The sequence below is a fragment of the Aquarana catesbeiana genome, linkage group LG01, assembly GCF_042186555.1.
Source record: "Aquarana catesbeiana isolate 2022-GZ linkage group LG01, ASM4218655v1, whole genome shotgun sequence".
Taxonomy (NCBI): Eukaryota; Metazoa; Chordata; class Amphibia; order Anura; family Ranidae; genus Aquarana; species Aquarana catesbeiana.
The window spans coordinates 852,905,196-852,922,790 of record NC_133324.1 but is presented as its reverse complement, the minus strand read 5'-3'; positions in this window follow the sequence as shown (position 1 = coordinate 852,922,790).

The following is a 17,595-nucleotide window of genomic DNA, read 5'->3' as shown; positions in this document are numbered from 1 at the left end:
ACCTGGTAGTTAATTACAGTCTTTAATGCAGTAAGTGTGCAATCACTAGCTACGTGCTGTATAACAAAAAAATAGTTCATCCACTCGCTTGGTTTCTACTAATGTTTAAGTGTATAATGAGAACAAATAATTGTTTTAAATCAAAACCTTAGATGTCAATGATAAAGGTTATGTCGATATCATCCGCAACACTGTTGTGGATAAAGTCAGTATTTAGACATCATGATCCTATTACGTTGTCTATTCAGCCAGTGAAATAATCAATATCAAGGTTTCCTGAGAAATAAAGATAACAGGTCAGAATAGGGAGATAGAGGCTAAACACAATCTGTTCACATATTGTATCAGATCTATCTCTGTTGAGTGTGACAGGGTAAAGACTCACCATTTCAGAAACAACTCATTGAGCAAAGTGTTTACTGGTTTTCAACATAAATATCCATTATCTTATGCAGTTTTATATCAATATATCTATAAAAACAACAGTAGCATCTTAATACGCTTAATCACATTTGAGTTCCAGATGTCAGAGTGGGTATCACAATTTTTCTTTAACATAGCAGAGAAAAAAGCCTGTGGCCAATTACTGTATTTTTAAACACATTTTTGAAGTGTGTGTAAGCAATAAAAGATTATACTTTTTGGCCAGGACAAGAGAAGGCTTGGTCATTCACACCTTAAACACATGCTAAGTAGGGATGAGCTTTATGTTCGGGTAGAACATGAGTTTGACTCGAACATCGGGTGTTCACCTCGTTCATTGAAAAACAAACATTATAGGGCGTTTGCGGCAAATTCAAGTGCCGTGTAACGCCCCATATTGCACTGCGAAATCGCAGTGCATTGCTGTATGATGATTGGCCAAAGCATGCACCATGACCTGCATGCTTTGGCCAATCCCAGTGCCCTTAGCTAAGAGAGTTATAATTGGCCAAAAGCAGGGTGCCTATGGCCAATTATGGTTCAGGGGGACTAAGTCCACGCCCCACACTATATAAGGCTGCCTGCCCGTCTTCCCTGTGTAGTGTGTTGTTTGCGTGGACGGAGAGAGAGTGTGATTTAGATTGAGCAGGCAGGTAGGCAGGTTATTCAGTTAGCTGCAGTATATTTTATATATATATATATATATATATATATATATATATATATATATATATATAGATATATATATATACATATACAGTCAGTCTTGTGTGTGTATATATATATATATATATATATATATATATATATATACACTCGGCATCCAGTGTAGCTATATCTGACTGCAGATATGACTTACAGATTTCTTTTTAGGATGTGACACAGAGTTTGGGGTCCTCCAAAACATTCCTGGTTGGTTTCTACTTACTTTTCCCTTCTTCTCTCTATATCTGACTGCAGGCCATTCCTGGTGTACTTTTTCTAATATACTTCAGGCAGGCAGGTCATTCAATTAGCTGTAGTGTATTTAATATATATATATATATATATATATATATATATATATATACAGTCAGGTCCATAAATATTTGGACATCGACACAATTCTAATCTTTTTGTCTCTATACACCACCACAATGGATTTGAAATGAAACAAACAAGATATACATTAACTGCAGACTTTCAGCTTTAATTTGAGGGTATTTACATCCAAATCAGGTGAACGGTATAGGAATTACAACAGTTTGTATATGTGCCTCCCACTTTTTAAGGGACCAAAAGTAATGGGACAGATTAACAATCATCCATCAAACTTTCACTTTTTAATACTTGGTTGCAAATCCTTTGCAGTTAATTACAGCCTGAAGTCTGGAATGCATAGACATCACCAGACGCTGGGTTTCATCCCTGGTGATGCTCTGCCAGGCCTCTACTGCAACTGTCTTCAGTTCCTGCTTGTTCTTGGGGCATTTTCCCTTCAGTTTTGTCTTCAGCAAGTGAAATGCATGCTCAATCGGATTCAGGTCAGGTGAATGACTTGGCTATTGCATAACATTCCACTTCTTTCCCTTAAAAAACTCTTTGGTTGCTTTTGCAGTATGCTTCGGGTCATTGTCCATCTGTGCTGTGAAGCGCTGTCCGATGAGTTCTGAAGCATTTTACTGATTATGAGCAGATAATATTGCCCGAAATACTTCAGAATTCATCCTGCTTCTTTTGCTTTTGTCAGCAATCACATCATCAATAAATACAAGAGAACCAGTTCAATTGGCAGCCATACATGCCCACGCCATGACACTACCACCACCATGCTTCACTGATGAGGTGGTATGCTTTGGATCATGAGCAGGGGGTGTACACAGTTGCTTTCCTTCTCCATACTCTTCTCTTCCTATCACTCTGGTACAAGTTGATCTTGGTCTCATCTGTCCATAGTATGTTGTACTGTAAACACAAGATGACGGCTCAGTGATTCCGGCGGTGCTCGTCCCCCTCCTAAGTTCCTGCACTGTGTAAGAGATGGTGAGGCTGTGAATAGGCATCAGGCTGCATTGGATAGGTGCAGATCAGGCTGCAGATGGACACAGAGGCTGCATAGAGGCATCAGGCTGCATTGGATAGGTGCCGATCAGGCTGCAGATGGGCACAGAGGCTGCATAGAGGCATCAGGCTGCATTGGATAGGTGCAGATCAGGCTGCAGATGGGCACAGAGGCTGCATTGAGGCTGCATAGAGGCATCAGGCTGCATTGGATAGGTGCAGATCAGGCTGCAGATGGGCACAGAGGCTGCAGATGGGCATTTGGCTGCATTGAGGCTGCAGATGGGCACTAATCAGGCTGCATTGATTGGCACTGACCCTAATTTTGCTTCAAAGTGGTTTATTTGAAAAAAAAACGTTTTTTTCCTGAAACCTCCCACTTAAATAGGGGTGCGTGTTATACGCCGGTGTGTGTTATACGCCAATAAATACGCCAATAAATATATATATATATATATATATATATATACACACACACTACATCATGTGTAGCCAAGCCTATATCTGACTGCAGGCCATTCCTGGTGTATTTTTTCTAATATACTTCAGGCAGGCAGGTTATTCAGTTAGCTGCAGTGTATTTAATATATATATATATATATATATATATATACAGTCAGTCTCGTATATATATATATATTATAAATTATATAAATGTAGCGCTAAAAAACACATGTATGGGTGATCTCTGTGCACATGAACATAATGTCCCAATGGTGCCGTGTTGCTGAAACACATAAGTCCACAATCAATGTAAGTGATCCGTGTGGCAATATATTCAGCTTCTCAACGGTGTACTCAGATATCTTCAAAGTAAGTGAAAAGATGGAATACGCTTACCGGATGGGTTGGATTCTACTGCCGTAAGCATAGAATCGGTAAAGCTTTGTGCCACCAAGGGCAGAAATGTGGAGTGATGGAGGCAAGGGTAGAGCCTCTGTCGGGCATAGATGTCCCTCACGGTCCACTGAAACTAGGTCAAAGATGGTGTCCACAGGTAAGTAGTTCCTTGATGCACCAGAACATGTGGAGAAAAGAGGGATGCTTCCACATAGTGTGACTCCGTATATTTTTATTGCTAAAAAATCGCAGTACAGGTAACAAAAACCATAAAACGTGATCACGAAAAAAAGCAGTGTATGAGGTAAGTAAAAACACCCTACGCGTTTCGATCATACACTGCTTTTATTCGTGATCACGTTTTATGGTTTTTGTTACCTGTACTGCGATTTTTTAGCAATAAAAATATACGGAGTCACACTATGTGGAAGCATCCCTCTTTTCTCCACATGTTCTGGTGCATCAAGGAACTACTTACCTGTGGACACCATCTTTGACCTAGTTTCAGTGGACCGTGAGGGACATCTATGCCCGACAGAGGCTCTACCCTTGCCTCCATCACTCCACATTTCTGCCCTTGGTGGCACAAAGCTTTACCGATTCTATGCTTACGGCAGTAGAATCCAACCCATCCGGTAAGCGTATTCCATCTTTTCACTTACTTTGAAGATATCTGAGTACACCGTTGAGAAGCTGAATGTATTGCCACACGGATCACTTACATTGATTGTGGACTTTTGTGTTTCAGCAACACGGCACCATTGGGACATTATGTTCATGTGCACAGAGATCACCCATACATGTGTTTTTTAGCGCTACATTTATATAATTTATGGTATTCATTCTTGTCACATGGTTTGTAGCAGCTTACCCCATTATTACCTATTTTCATTCTTTAGGGTAGCGCATTAATCATCCCCTTTCCTGATCGTATATATATATATATATATACACACACACACACACACACACACTGCATCCAGTGTAGCCAAGTCTGTATCTGACTGCAGGCCATACTTTTCTGGTGGTATACACAGTACAAAATACAGTGCACCCATAGTTGTTATTACACTTATGTTGGTGTACACAGTACTGTGAACCCATACTGCAGTTGCTACTACTTTTCTGGTGGTGCACACAGTACACAATACAGTGCACCCATAGTTGCTATTAGACTTCTGGTGGTGTACACAATACTGTGCACCCCTAGTGCAGTTGCTACTACTTTTCTAGTGGTGTACACAGTACACAATACAGTGTAGTGTGGTTTTGCTAAACAAAATTTACAGCATGTCCGGAAGGCCACCAAGAAGAGGCAGACGCTCACAGGCTACTAAAAGAGGGAAAGCAGGCTCTGTGCCTCAGTCAACAGTGCTGTTCATGGACGTGCATCCTCAGTACGTGGCTGTGGGGCACGCTTGTCCTTTTTTTATGCAGCTGGCCATGTTATTGAGCCACAACATGCAGAAGAGTTGGTGGAATGAATAAAAAAGCTGTCCTCATCCTCCTCACCCAGGCTCAGAGTAGTTTGCCTGCCAATGCAGCTGCCAAAGCGGCCTATTCCATTGGCTCCATGTCAACAGTCACTCCTTCCCTAGCCCCACCATCATGCATGGAGGAGTCCCCCGAACTATTCGACCATGGTGTTGGGTACATCCTGCAGGAGGATGCGCAGCGATTTGAAGGCTCAGATGATGGTACCCAGGTTGAGGAAGGGAGTATCGTGAGCCAGGAGAGAGGGGGTGCCCAAGAAGGACAAGAAACTGGCAGTCATGTTCCCCCAGCTGCAGCATACTGCCAAGTTTGCTCCAGTGACGAGAAGGGAGGGGATGATGATGTCACTGACTCTACTTGGGTGCCTGATAAAAGAGAGGAGGAGGAGGCACATCTCCAATAAAGCAGGATGCCCTCCAGAGGGCAGCTTAAGGGCAGCCACCCTATTGCATCACACCACAGAGCTAAGCAGGTGCAGGACGCTGCTGACTCCCCGCATATTTTGAAAATTCTTTAGTGTGGGCCTTTTTTTACACGTGTGCAGCAGATTGCACCATTGCTGTTTGCAACATATGTCTGAAGCGTATCAAGCGTGGCCAAAACAGCAGCCACTTGGGCACCACATGCTTGACCAGACATATGATGACCTCCCATGCAGTCCGTTGGCAACAGCACTTAACAGACCCACATCAAAGAACACGGCAGACCTCTCCTTGCTCTTCATCAGCTGGGATCACCAACCCCACTATACCTTCAGTCCTCTCAGAAACCTGCACTGAGAGGAATGAAGGTATAGAAATAAGTGTCCCAAGTACTTGCGGCCAATCTGCTAGCAGTACACCAACATCAGATTTTAGCAGGCAAATTTCCCTAACCCAGTTGCTAAACCATCGAAAGAAATTCAGTCCCAGCCATCCACATGCTCAGCATTTGAATGCTAGCTTGGCCAAATTGCTAGCATTGCAGCTGCTGCCTTTTCAGCTGGTAGACTCTGCCCCCTTTTGTGAATTTGTGGAATGTGCGGTACCTCAGTGGCAGGTTCCCAAATGCCATTTCTTTTCATGGAAGGCTATTCCGGCTCTCTACCAGCATGTGGAAGGCAATGTCTTGGCCTCGTTGGACAGGGCGGTCAGCAGTAAGGTGCATATTACCGCTGACTGTTGGTCCAGCAGGCATGGACAGGGACATTACCTTTCTTTCAAGGCGCACTGGGTAACTCTGCTGGCAATTGGGAAGGATACAGGACAGGGTTCAGTATTACTGGAGCTTGTTCTGCCACCACACCTCCAAAATGCTAGTGGTGATTCTGCCACAGCTCTCTCCTCCACCCCCTCCTCTTCTTCTTCCTCTATGGCCTCTTCCTGTGCAGATTTGTCCTCTGAACTAGTGGTGTTCCGTAGGCGTTCAAGGGGCTACGCAAGCACTCAGGCAAAAAGATGCCATGCGGTGCTTGAGTTGGTCTGCTTCGGGGACAGGAGCCACACTAGGGCAGAGATTCTGTTAGCTCTGCAGGGGAAGGCTCAGAGGTGGTTGCGTCATGCCAGCTTCAGCCAGGAATGGTTGTATGCGACAATGGCACCAACCTCCTCCCCGCCCTCTGTCAGGGACACTTGACCCATGTTCCCTGTTTGGCTCACATCCTGAATTTGGTGGTGCAGTGGTTCTTGAGCAGGTACCCAGGCTTACAGGATCTCCTGAGGCAGGCCAGGAAAGTCTGTGGTCATTTCCACCGGTCATATAATGCCAGTGCTCGGCTGGCTGACTTTCAAAGGGAATGCAACCTGCCCAAGAACAGCCTCATTTGTGACATGCCCACCAGGTGGAACTCAATGTTGGCAATACTGCAGCGGCTGCACATGCAGCAGAGGGCCATAAATGAGTACCTGTGTGAGTATGGCACCAGGACAGGGTCAGGGGAGCTTGGCTTTTTTTCACCACGCCAGTGGCTACTGATCAAGGATGCGTGCACTGTCCTGTCACTAGGAATGAGTGGAACACCCCCGGTTCAGTTCGCAGCAGAACTTGCGAACAGGCAAAAAATTTGTTCGAACACGTGAACACCGTTAAAGTCTATGGCACACGGACATGAATAATCAAAAGTGCTCATTTTAAAGGCTTATATGCAAGTTATTGTCATAAAAAGTGTTTGGGAACCTGGGTCCTGCCCCAGGGGACATGTATCAATGCAAAAAGAATTTTTAAAAATGGCTGTTTTTTTGGGAGCAGTGATTTTAAAAATGCTTAAAATGAAACAATAAAAGTGTAATATTCCTTTAAATTTCGTACCTGGGGGGTGTCTATAGTATGCCTGTAAAGGGGCGCATGTTTCCCGTGTTTAGAACAGTCTGTCAGCAAAATGACATTTCAAAGGAAAAAAGTTATTTAAAACTACTTGCGGCTATTAATGAATTGTCGGTCCGACAATACACATTACAGTTCATTGATAAAAACTGCAAGGGATTTCCCCACAGGGGAACCCCTGAACCAAAATAATTTAAAAAAATGCGTGGGGGTCCACTTAAATTATTTCACGGTCTTCAATGTCTGGTATGGGTATTAAGGGTAACCCCGTGCCAAAAAAAAAAAAAATGGCATGGTGTCCCCCTAAATTCCATACCAGGCCCTTCACGTCTGGTATGGATATTAAGGGGAACCCTGCACCAAAAATTTTTTAAAAATGGCATGGGGTCCCCTCAAAAATCCATACCAGACCCTTATCCAAGCATGCAACCTGGCAGGCCGCAGGAAAAGAGGGGGGATGAGAGAGTACCCCCCTCCTGAACCATACCAGGCCACATGCCCTCAACATTAGGAGGGTGCTTTGAGGTAGCCCCCCCAAAGCACCTTGTCCCCATGTTGATGGGGAGAAGGGCCTCATCCCCACAACCCTTGGCCGGTGGTTGTGGGGGTCTGTTGGCGGGGGGCTTATCGGAATCTGGAAGCCCCCTTTAACAAGGGGACCCCCAGATCCCACCCCCCCTGTGTGAATTGGTAATGGGGTACAAATGTACCCCTACCATTTCACAAAAAAAGTGTCAAAAAGTTTAAAAAACACAAGAGATGGTTTTTGACAAGTCTTTTATTAATTTCTTCTTCTTTCGGCTTCCTCTTCCATCTTCTTTCTTCTGGTGTTCTTTCGGTGTTCTTCTTCTTCCTCCATCTTCTACTTCATCTTCTTCTTCTCCATCTTCTTCTTCCTCCGCTCTTCTCGTCCCGCATCTTCCTCCAGACTTTTTCTCCACTCCGTCTGCACGATCCACCTCAGTGGGAGTCTTCAGCCGTGTAATGCTTTGCTTCTTCTGACACTTCTTATATATCCTCTGACGCACGGGGAATTCACGGAACTTCCCTGTGGCTTTCCCCGTGTTGTCAGAGTAGGGCGGGGTGATGTGAAATCTTCCGAACAGGGGCACAGACAGCAAAACAAATGCTGCAGGGGTGATAACCCTTCCCTATGTTATCCAAAAAGCTTAAAAATAGATTTTTTGGCTGGAGCTACACTTAAAAATTGTACCTGTTCCAAATTACAAACAGATTCAACTTAAGAACAAACCTATAGTCCCTATCTTGTTTGTAACTTGGGGACAGCCTGTATACTGCTGTTTATATAGGCCCTGGGGGCCCCATGCCTTTTTTTTTATTTGGGTGCGGGGTTCCCCTTAATATCCATACCAGACCCGAAGCGCCTGGTAATGAGCTGGGGGGGACCTATGCAATTTTTTTCAATGATTTTCATCTATATTGCTGGGACCCGACAATACATTACAGCCGCAAGCAGTTTTAAATGACTTTTATTCCTTTAGAAATGTCATTGTGCTGCATGAACTGTTCTAAACATGGAAAAAATGCACCACTTTACAGGCATACTATAGTCACCCCCCAGGCACGATATTTAAAGGAATATTTCACCTTTATTGTTTTACTTTAAGCATTATTATAATCACTGCTCCTGAAAAAATAGCCATTTTTAAAACTTTTTTTGATTTGACACCTGTACCCTGGGGTAGGACCAGGGTCCCCAAACACTTTTTATGACAATAACTTGCATATTAGCCTTTAAAATTAGCTCTTTTAATTCTTCACGTTCGGGTCCCATAGACTTTAACGTTGTTCGTGTGTTCGCACAAACTTTTTGTCAGTTCGCATGTTCTGCCGCGAACCGAACCGGAGGGTGTTCAGCTCATCCCTAATGCTAAGCAACACAAATTTGAATGTCTGGTAATGTTTTCAACAGACGGGATTATCCACTTCAGCCCTGGAAGATTTTCCCCCTTAATGACCAGGCCATTTTTTGCGATACGGCACTGCATCGCTTTAACTGACAATTGCGCAGTTGTGCAACTCTGTACCCAAACAAAATTATTGTCCTTTTTTCCCACAAATAGGGCTTTCTTTTGGTGGTATTTGATCACCTCTGCGGTTTTTATTTTTTGCACTATAAACAAAAAAGGTAGACAATTTTTAAAAATATATATATTTTACTTTTTGCTATAATAGATATTCAAAAAAATTTAAAATACAACAAATTTCTTCATCAGTTTAGGCTAATATGTATTCTTCTACATATTTTTGGTACAAAAAATCGCAATAAGCCTATATTGATTGGTTTGCACAAAAGTTATAGTGTCTACAAAATAGGGATAGATTTAAGGCATTTTTATTATTCTTTTTTTTTTTTTTTTTTACTAGTAATCGCAGTGATCACCGATTTTTAGTGGGGCTACGACATTGCGTGGACAGATCAGACACTTTTGACACTTTTTTGGGACCAGTGACACTTGAACAGCGATCAGTGCTATAAAAATGCACTGATTACTGTATGAATGATACTGGCGGGGAAGGGGTTAACACTAGGGAGCGATCAAGGGGTTAAGTGTGTCCTAGGAAGGTGTTTCTAACTGTGGGGGGAGTGTACTGACAGGGAGTACAGAGAGATCGCTGTTCCTAATCACTTGGAACAGTTGATCACTCTGTACTTCCCTGACAGAATGGGGATCTGTCTGTTTAAATTGACAGATCACCTTTCTGGCTCTCTATGGAGGGATCACAGGTGGCCAGCGGACACCACGGCCACTGGCCACGCACATCAGCTCCCCCGCTGTGCAGCGCATGCCTGCTATAGCTGTTAAAGGGACCGACATACAGCTACAGCGATTGGTGGGAACGAGTTGACCTGCCTCAGTATAATGACAGCGGCTGGTCGGCAAGCGGTTATATTACAATGTATCTATTTTCTGTATGGAATGGTTGCTTGTTCTAATAATACTTGTCAGGAGCAGAATCTACCAGATCTTAAACTCAGGTCACCCATGGACTGAGGCTGGGTACACATGGTTACACACAAAAACGGTTGGGAACCATCCAACTTTTGGCCCATGTGAACATCTCCATGTCAGACAGAAGCTGGTCTCATGACCAGCTAGTGATCGATTCAGCTGAGAAAACACAGGAAGTCTTTGTACTGACATCTTGAAGCTGCTGAGGTTTTGAAGTGAATTTCTTGTACAATTACGACATCTGCGTTGGACTTGCTGGCGTCCTTCCATAATGAGAAGCGTTTAGCCAGGTGGTTGAGGCCACGGGCATTGCTGGATAGTAATTTAAAAGACATGGAGTTGAGGGTAAAGGTAGATCTGGTCTAGTTCTTTCCGTGCTTGAAGTGAGATATTGAAACATAATACACAGTCATGTGCGGGTGGAGTTGTAGGTGCCGTGCGAAGAATCAATGCATATAAAAGTCTGAAGATCATCGACATAATGCATAGTACATAGCACCTTTTAAAAGGCTGATGACATTTGTAACTAGGGTGCCTAAGTGTATTCATGTTAACCCTGGCTAAAAACATTTCTTTCATCATTATATCTGACATTGGTTGTCCTACTGTAGGAAAGGAGGAGATAGGATCAGGAGCAGTGCTGCTTGGTGCTGTCTCCCGCTGCTATTCTGTTGTGGTCCTCTTTGGATCGTCAGAAAGAATCCAGACATCTTCTGAAGCGTCAGCTCTTCTCTCCTTCGCTGTGACATTGTCGGTGGTGTGAGGAGTCCATAGAAGTCTTTGCTGGCTCAGGCAGTGTGATGGGCTCGTGAATGCGCTGTAAAACTCAGGGCTCAGAGCAGAGCTATGGTATTATGTGGCCATCTTAGACAGCGGTCTTTGTATTACATTTATTGAACGCATATATTTTTAATCACACCCTTAATCAATGTGTACTATTTATAAGCAATGTTTTTAGAGTAGTCACGAGTAAGGCCAGTTTGGCTAAAATGTGTAATACTAATTGGAAACCTTGAGAGTGGACTTTATATGCACTACAATACACAAAGTTTAAAAGTTAAACTTCTTTATTACAAAAGGGTTAAAAAAATGAACAGATATAGCAAAAAATGTATTCACGATATAGTTAATGCCTAAATAACATATATCCCACCACCAGTTACACCAATGATTAAATTTTGTACAATCATAGGACCCGTTCTGGGTATAGTAGCTGACAGTGTTCCAGTGTGACTTGGTGTAAATTGGTTATAGCGTGCTTGGCTTGGCTCTACATGTTGCTCGCATAAGTGCTTCTTCAGGAGCTTAGGCATAGATTTGCGTATTCATCATAATAAAATTTGGTTGAATAAAAATTATGTATATAAACAGATGTCCAGGACACAGCGGATGCCACAGAGATATGTCACCAAAAATTACAATAATCTAACAAAAATAGCATTGATATTTGTGTCTGTCATTTGTTAGTCGCCAGTAAACACAAGATTGCAGAGTATACATTGAAGTGCCAGCTTTTCTTTGCTTAAAAAAAACCGTGTGGATAAGGAGCCAGCTGCCTCTGCCATAGCACCAGTGATAAAGTCAGATTATAAGACTGGGAGGTAGTAGCACCTACTTTCATGTATTTGGACTGTTGTCTTGTGATACCTTTACTGCTGCTTGTAACTTGGCTTCAAGTGACCTCAATGCTGATTCTCTGCCATCTGGATTTACTCTGTTGATTGACCCTGACATTGATTTTGTGTCTTGTGATCTGGACTACTTTTTTTTTTCTTTCACTAAGAGCTGTACCTAGCCTAAAATTTGCAAACATTGGCCTCTACCATCTACAGGTACATTTATAACAGAAACATTTGGCCCAAATTGAGACTGCCAAAACTACACAATATGACCATGTTGTTACTTTAACAGGAGCTGTTCAAAACCAAGTCCAGATGATTCAAGTTTATAGGCATAGGTGCAAGAATAACATAAACAAGTAATCCCTTTGCAATCACAACTTTTACAACAAACAAGATGCTACCACCAATGAATCACTGGAGGGTTGCCTTGCATTGCCTGCTAAATTTGGGAACACTAAACTGAACAAATGTCAACTTTATTTTCAGCTGCAAACTGTCTGGTTTTCTATGCAGTGCTCTAGGACAGGCTTCATAATTTCTTTGCTCACTGATGAGGCCCTGGCATAGGTTTCCCTATACTTGGAGCTAGGCCATGCTATGCTGGGAAATCTTGACAACTTTGTGGCAACTATGGATTAGATAGTTGATACTAATTAAAGAGCAACAGCTAAAGCTATATTATTTTGCCTGTGCTAAGGGTAGGGATGAGCTTCGAGTTCGAGTCTAACTCATGTTCGACTCGAACATCGGCTGTTTGCCAGTTTCCCGAACAGCGAACAATTTGGGGTGTTCGCGGCAAATTCGAAAGCCGCGGAACACCCTTATTTTAAAGGCTTATATGCAAGTTATTGTCATAAAAAGTGTTTGGGGACCTGGGTCCTGCCCCAGGGGACAAGGATCAATGCAAAAAAAAGTTTTAAAAACGGCCATTTTTTTGGGAGCAGTGATTTTAATAATGCTTAAAGTGAAACAATAAAAGTGTAATATTCCTTTAAATTTCGTACCTGGGGGTGTCTATAGTATGCCTGTAAAGGGGCGGATGTTTCCCATGTTTAGAACAGTCTGACAGCAAAATGAATATTTCAAAGGAAAAAAAGTCATTTAAAACTACTCGCGGCTAATAATGAATTGCCGGTCCGACAATACACATAAAAGTTCATTGATAAAAACGGTATGGGAATTCCCCACGGCGAACCCTGAACCACAATTTTAAAAAAAAATGACGTGGGGGTCCCCCTAAATTCCATAACAGGCCCTTCAGGTCCTAAGTATATTAAGGGGAACCCCGGCCAAATTTTTTTTTAAAAATGGCATGGGGTCCCCCTCAAAATCTATACCAGACTCTTCAGGTCTGGTATGGATTTTAAGGGGAACCCCAAGCCAAAATTTAAAAAAAAAAGGCGTGGGGTCCCCCCAAAAATCCATACCAGACCCTTATCAGAGCACGCAACCTCGCAGGCCACAGAAAAAGATCCCGGCCCCCCTGTGTGAATTGGTAATGGGGTACCCCCACTATTTCACAAAAAAAGTGTCAAAATGGTTAAAAAACACAAGAGACAGTTTTTGACAAGTCCTTTATTAATTTCTTCTTCTTTACGCTTCTTCTTCCATCTTCTTTCTTCTGGTCTTCCTTCGGTGGAAGATGGAGGAAGAAGAAGAACACGGAAGGAAGACCAGAAGAAAGAAGATGGAAGAAGAAGCCGAAGAAGAAGAAATTAATAAAGGACTTGTCAAAAACCGTCTCTTGTGTTTTTTAACCATTTTGACACTTTTTTTTGTGAAATGGTAGAGGTACATTTGTACCCCATTACCAATTCACACAGTGGGGCGGGATCTGGGGGTCCCCTTGTTAAAGGGGGCTTCCAGATTCCGATAAGCCCCCCGCCTGCAGACCCCCACAACCACCGGCCAAGGGTTGTGGGGATGAGGTCCTCATCAACATGGGGACCAGGTGCTTTGGGGGGCTACCTTAAAGCACCCTCCCATTGTTGAGGGCATGTGGCCTGGTACGGTTCAGGAGGGGGAGCGTTCTCTCATCCCCCCTCTTTTCCTGCGGCCTGCCAGGTTGCGTGCTCGGATAAGGGTCTTTTATGGATTTTTGGGGGGAACCCGCGTCAAAATTTTTAAAAAAAGGCATGGGGTCCCCCCAAAAATCCATACCAGACCCTTATCCTGAAGGGTCTGGTATGGATTTTGAGGGGGACCCACACGCCATTTTTTTTTTAAGTCTTGGCGCAAGGTTCCCCTTAATATCCATACCAGACCTGAAGGGCCTGGTATGGAATTTAGGTCGACCCCCACGCCATTTTTTTTTTAAATTTTGGTTCGGGGTTCCCCTGTGGGGAAATCCCATGCCGTTTTTATCAATGAACTTTTATGTGTATTGTCGGACTGACAATTCATTAATAGCCGCGAGTAGTTTTAAATTACTTTTTTTCCTTTGAAATGTCATTTTGCTGTCAGACTGTTCTAAACACGGGAAACATGCGCCCCTTTACAGGCATACTATAGACACCCCCCTAGGTACGAAATTTAAAGGAATATTACACTTTTATTGTTTCACTTTAAGCATTATTAAAATTACTGCTCCCGAAAAAATGGCCGTTTTTAAAAATTCTTTTTGCATTGATACATGTCCCCAGGGGCAGGACCCAGGTCCCCAAACACTTTTTATGACAATAACTTGCATATAAGCCTTAAAAATGAACACTTTTGATTATTCATGGTCGTGTCCCATACACTTTAACGGTGTTCGCATGTTTGGACAAATTTTTTGCCTGTTCGCAAGTTCTGCTGCGAACCGAACTGGGGGGTGTTCGCCTCATCCTTAGCTAAGGGCACTGTTCTGTAGGTGAATATGTTGCCAAGTTGTGTTGCTGGGTGTCAGATACCACCTTAAACAGCAGCATTAGGGATGAGATGAACTGCCCTGGGTTTAGTTCAAGCAAGGTTCAGCAAATGCAATCTCCATTGAAATATAGGAGCTGAATCTGTCAAATCAAAAATGCCAATTTCAGGGCTAATTTGTAAAAAATATGTGAAAAACGTTGTACCCCTACTCATTCACACAAAAAGTAACCTAGAAATAAAGACTCTGAAAAACATTTGAAAGTGCTTTATTAAAAAAAAATCCTTGCTGTAAAGCCATCATTAATCTTGAAGCCAAATTATTACAATTAAAAACTCAAGGGCCCCAACACACTCAATTGATCCTGATGGTACTGCATGGCTGAAACCCAATCTGCCCAGTGCACACATGACTGATCTTAATGGTACTGGTTGCTGAATGACAGCTGAGCTGTGATCCGCTATAGAAATGTTGCTTCCATATTTGATGCTTAGCTCCCACTTAACAGGGTTGAATGGTAGGGATGGGCTGAACAGACCCCTGTTCGGTTCGCACCAGAACTTCCGAACACCGCAAAAGTTTGGACCCGAGTAACGAACCCCATTAAAGTCAATGGGACCCGAACGTCAAAAATTGAAAGTGCCCAATTTGAAGGCTTATATGCAAGTAATTGGGCATACAATGGTTATAGTGGTCCAGGCCCTGCCCTGGGGCTCATGTATCAATAAAAAAAGTTTGTGAAAAACAATTAAAGTAGAAGCCTAAAAATGAAAAATTCCTTCCAATATAGTGCCTGGGGATCCCCTTAGTCTACCTGTAAAGTTGCAGATCTGTACCATGTCTAGAATCTGCTGCAGCAATAATTACATTTATAAAGCCAAACAAAATGACATTTTCCTTCCAAGCTACCTTTATTTTGCTCAGCAGCAGCTGGGGAGCCAGTGTGTATGATGAGGCCACAATGTAGTGCATTGGGAGCAAGATTAGAGATTTTTTTAATACATTCTGGTGTCACTTTTTTTTTTTGACTTTGTATAGAAGTAACGGGTGTGTATAAATTGGTCTTTGGGTGTCGGTGGCGCCTTCCCGCTGTAACCCTATAGAGGTACTCTTGATGAAAGCAAGAATTGGCCTTGCTGTAAAAAATTGCAATGATATGGACCTGTCAAACAGGTGCAGAAAAATTACTTTTTGGATTTTGGGGGGCGACTTCCCACTGTAACCCTATAGAGGTGTTCTTGATGAGGTAAAAAAAAATTGCAATGATATGCATATGGTTGGTGTTTTTGCCACGTTTGATGTGCCTGAGACACAGTTTGCAGATACCAACATTGCGATCTGCTGCAGATGTGCTGAAAAAAGCCAAGATAGCTGAGCTTTGGGGAGTAGGCCAGGAGATAACAGCAGCAGAATGTGATGGAATAGGGTGGCTGCTCTCTACTCTTTCTTGATGTCGGCCTCCTTGGGGTTGTGCCGCCTCACCTTCAGTTTCCTCCTCTGCTATATCTGGCACCCAAGTCACTTCAGTGACCTCATCATCATCATCATCAATATCTCCATCTTCTCCATATTCATCATTACCACTGGAGACGACTTGGCAATAAGCTGCAGCTTGGGGAAAATGAATGTCAATTTGTCTACCAGTGTTCCTCCCTTTTTCTAGGCTCATGTTCCTGTCATCCTCAACTTCAGAACCAACATTTGAATCCAGTAATGGCTGGGCATCATCAAGGAGCAAGTGGCTGACACTGTGGTCAAATAACTCAGCTGACTCCTCAATGGCTGATGTTGGGGCTATGGCAGGAATAGATGTGGACAAGGAGGCAGGTTTATCCACTCTGGCAACTGCAGGGGACTGCACACTTGTCTCTGCTTGCATGACAGAGGATAAGGAGGATGAGGAAGGTTTAATAAGCTAGTCCACCACCTCCCCTGCATGCTGTGGCTGGATAGCATGGGAAAACTCACTAAACAGAGGAAATGATGCCCTGTCTGAGGACTGACAACCACATCCACCTTTGCCTGTGGACACATTTGTTGCTGGCCACCTTATAGTGCCAAGGAAACGTGTGCCTCTTCTTGTTGTCCTCCCAGACATTATTGGGAGGGAGGGGGCGGTGCTTATAAGCAATTGTAAAGAAGAAGTTGAAATCTGTACATAGATGAACTTTAATCAATGTAAAGAGGTGTTTGGTGCACTCAAATTTGAGTACTCACACTACACAGACACACTCCACGGATACACTATAATATACGACAATATAATGCGCCAAACATACAGTCACGCACAGAACTATATGGCGTTAAACTGGCAGTAACGCACACAGAAGTAAATGGCGTTAAACTGGCAGTAATGCAATCAAATAGACGATGTTCGACCTTCACTACATCGATGCTATCTGAACTGTCCCTACTCTAGCTATACACTAATGTAAAGATTACTGACACGGTCTCACTACACTACAGTGAAACTATCTGAGCTGTCCCAAATCTAGCTGCACACTATGCAAAGCTGAATGATGGTCCTCCTCACTACACTCACACTATCCCTAGACTGACACTAAACTAATATTCTACACTGACATTTGAAGCCAAATAGCACAGTATAGCACACTAACTAAAAGCACTGAACAGAGCCCTGTTCTATCTCTCTCCATGCCAAAATCACACTTAAAATGGCTGCCATTGAAAGAATACTTTTATACTGGGTGGCGGGAATGAGCCATGATTGGATAAAGTCATGATGACGTGTCCAATCATGACTCTGACAGTGCTCTGTGCCCTGATTGGCTGAAGCTTTCACTGCTTCAGCCAATCAGGGCTTGCAATGCCCTGTTCAGCGCCAGCGTTTGTTCGGCTGTTCGTCGAACAGCGAAAGTTCGGTCCAAACTTATTCTCATGCCGAACCGTTCGCCCATCCCTACTGAATAAACAAAAATTTGGGAGTTTGCCCAAACACCTGAACAACTAAAGTTCAGACTGAACCTTTGACTCATCCCTATTTAGCATTTTGATTTTGAAAAAAATTGCTCTCTGAGCAAAGTAAAGATGA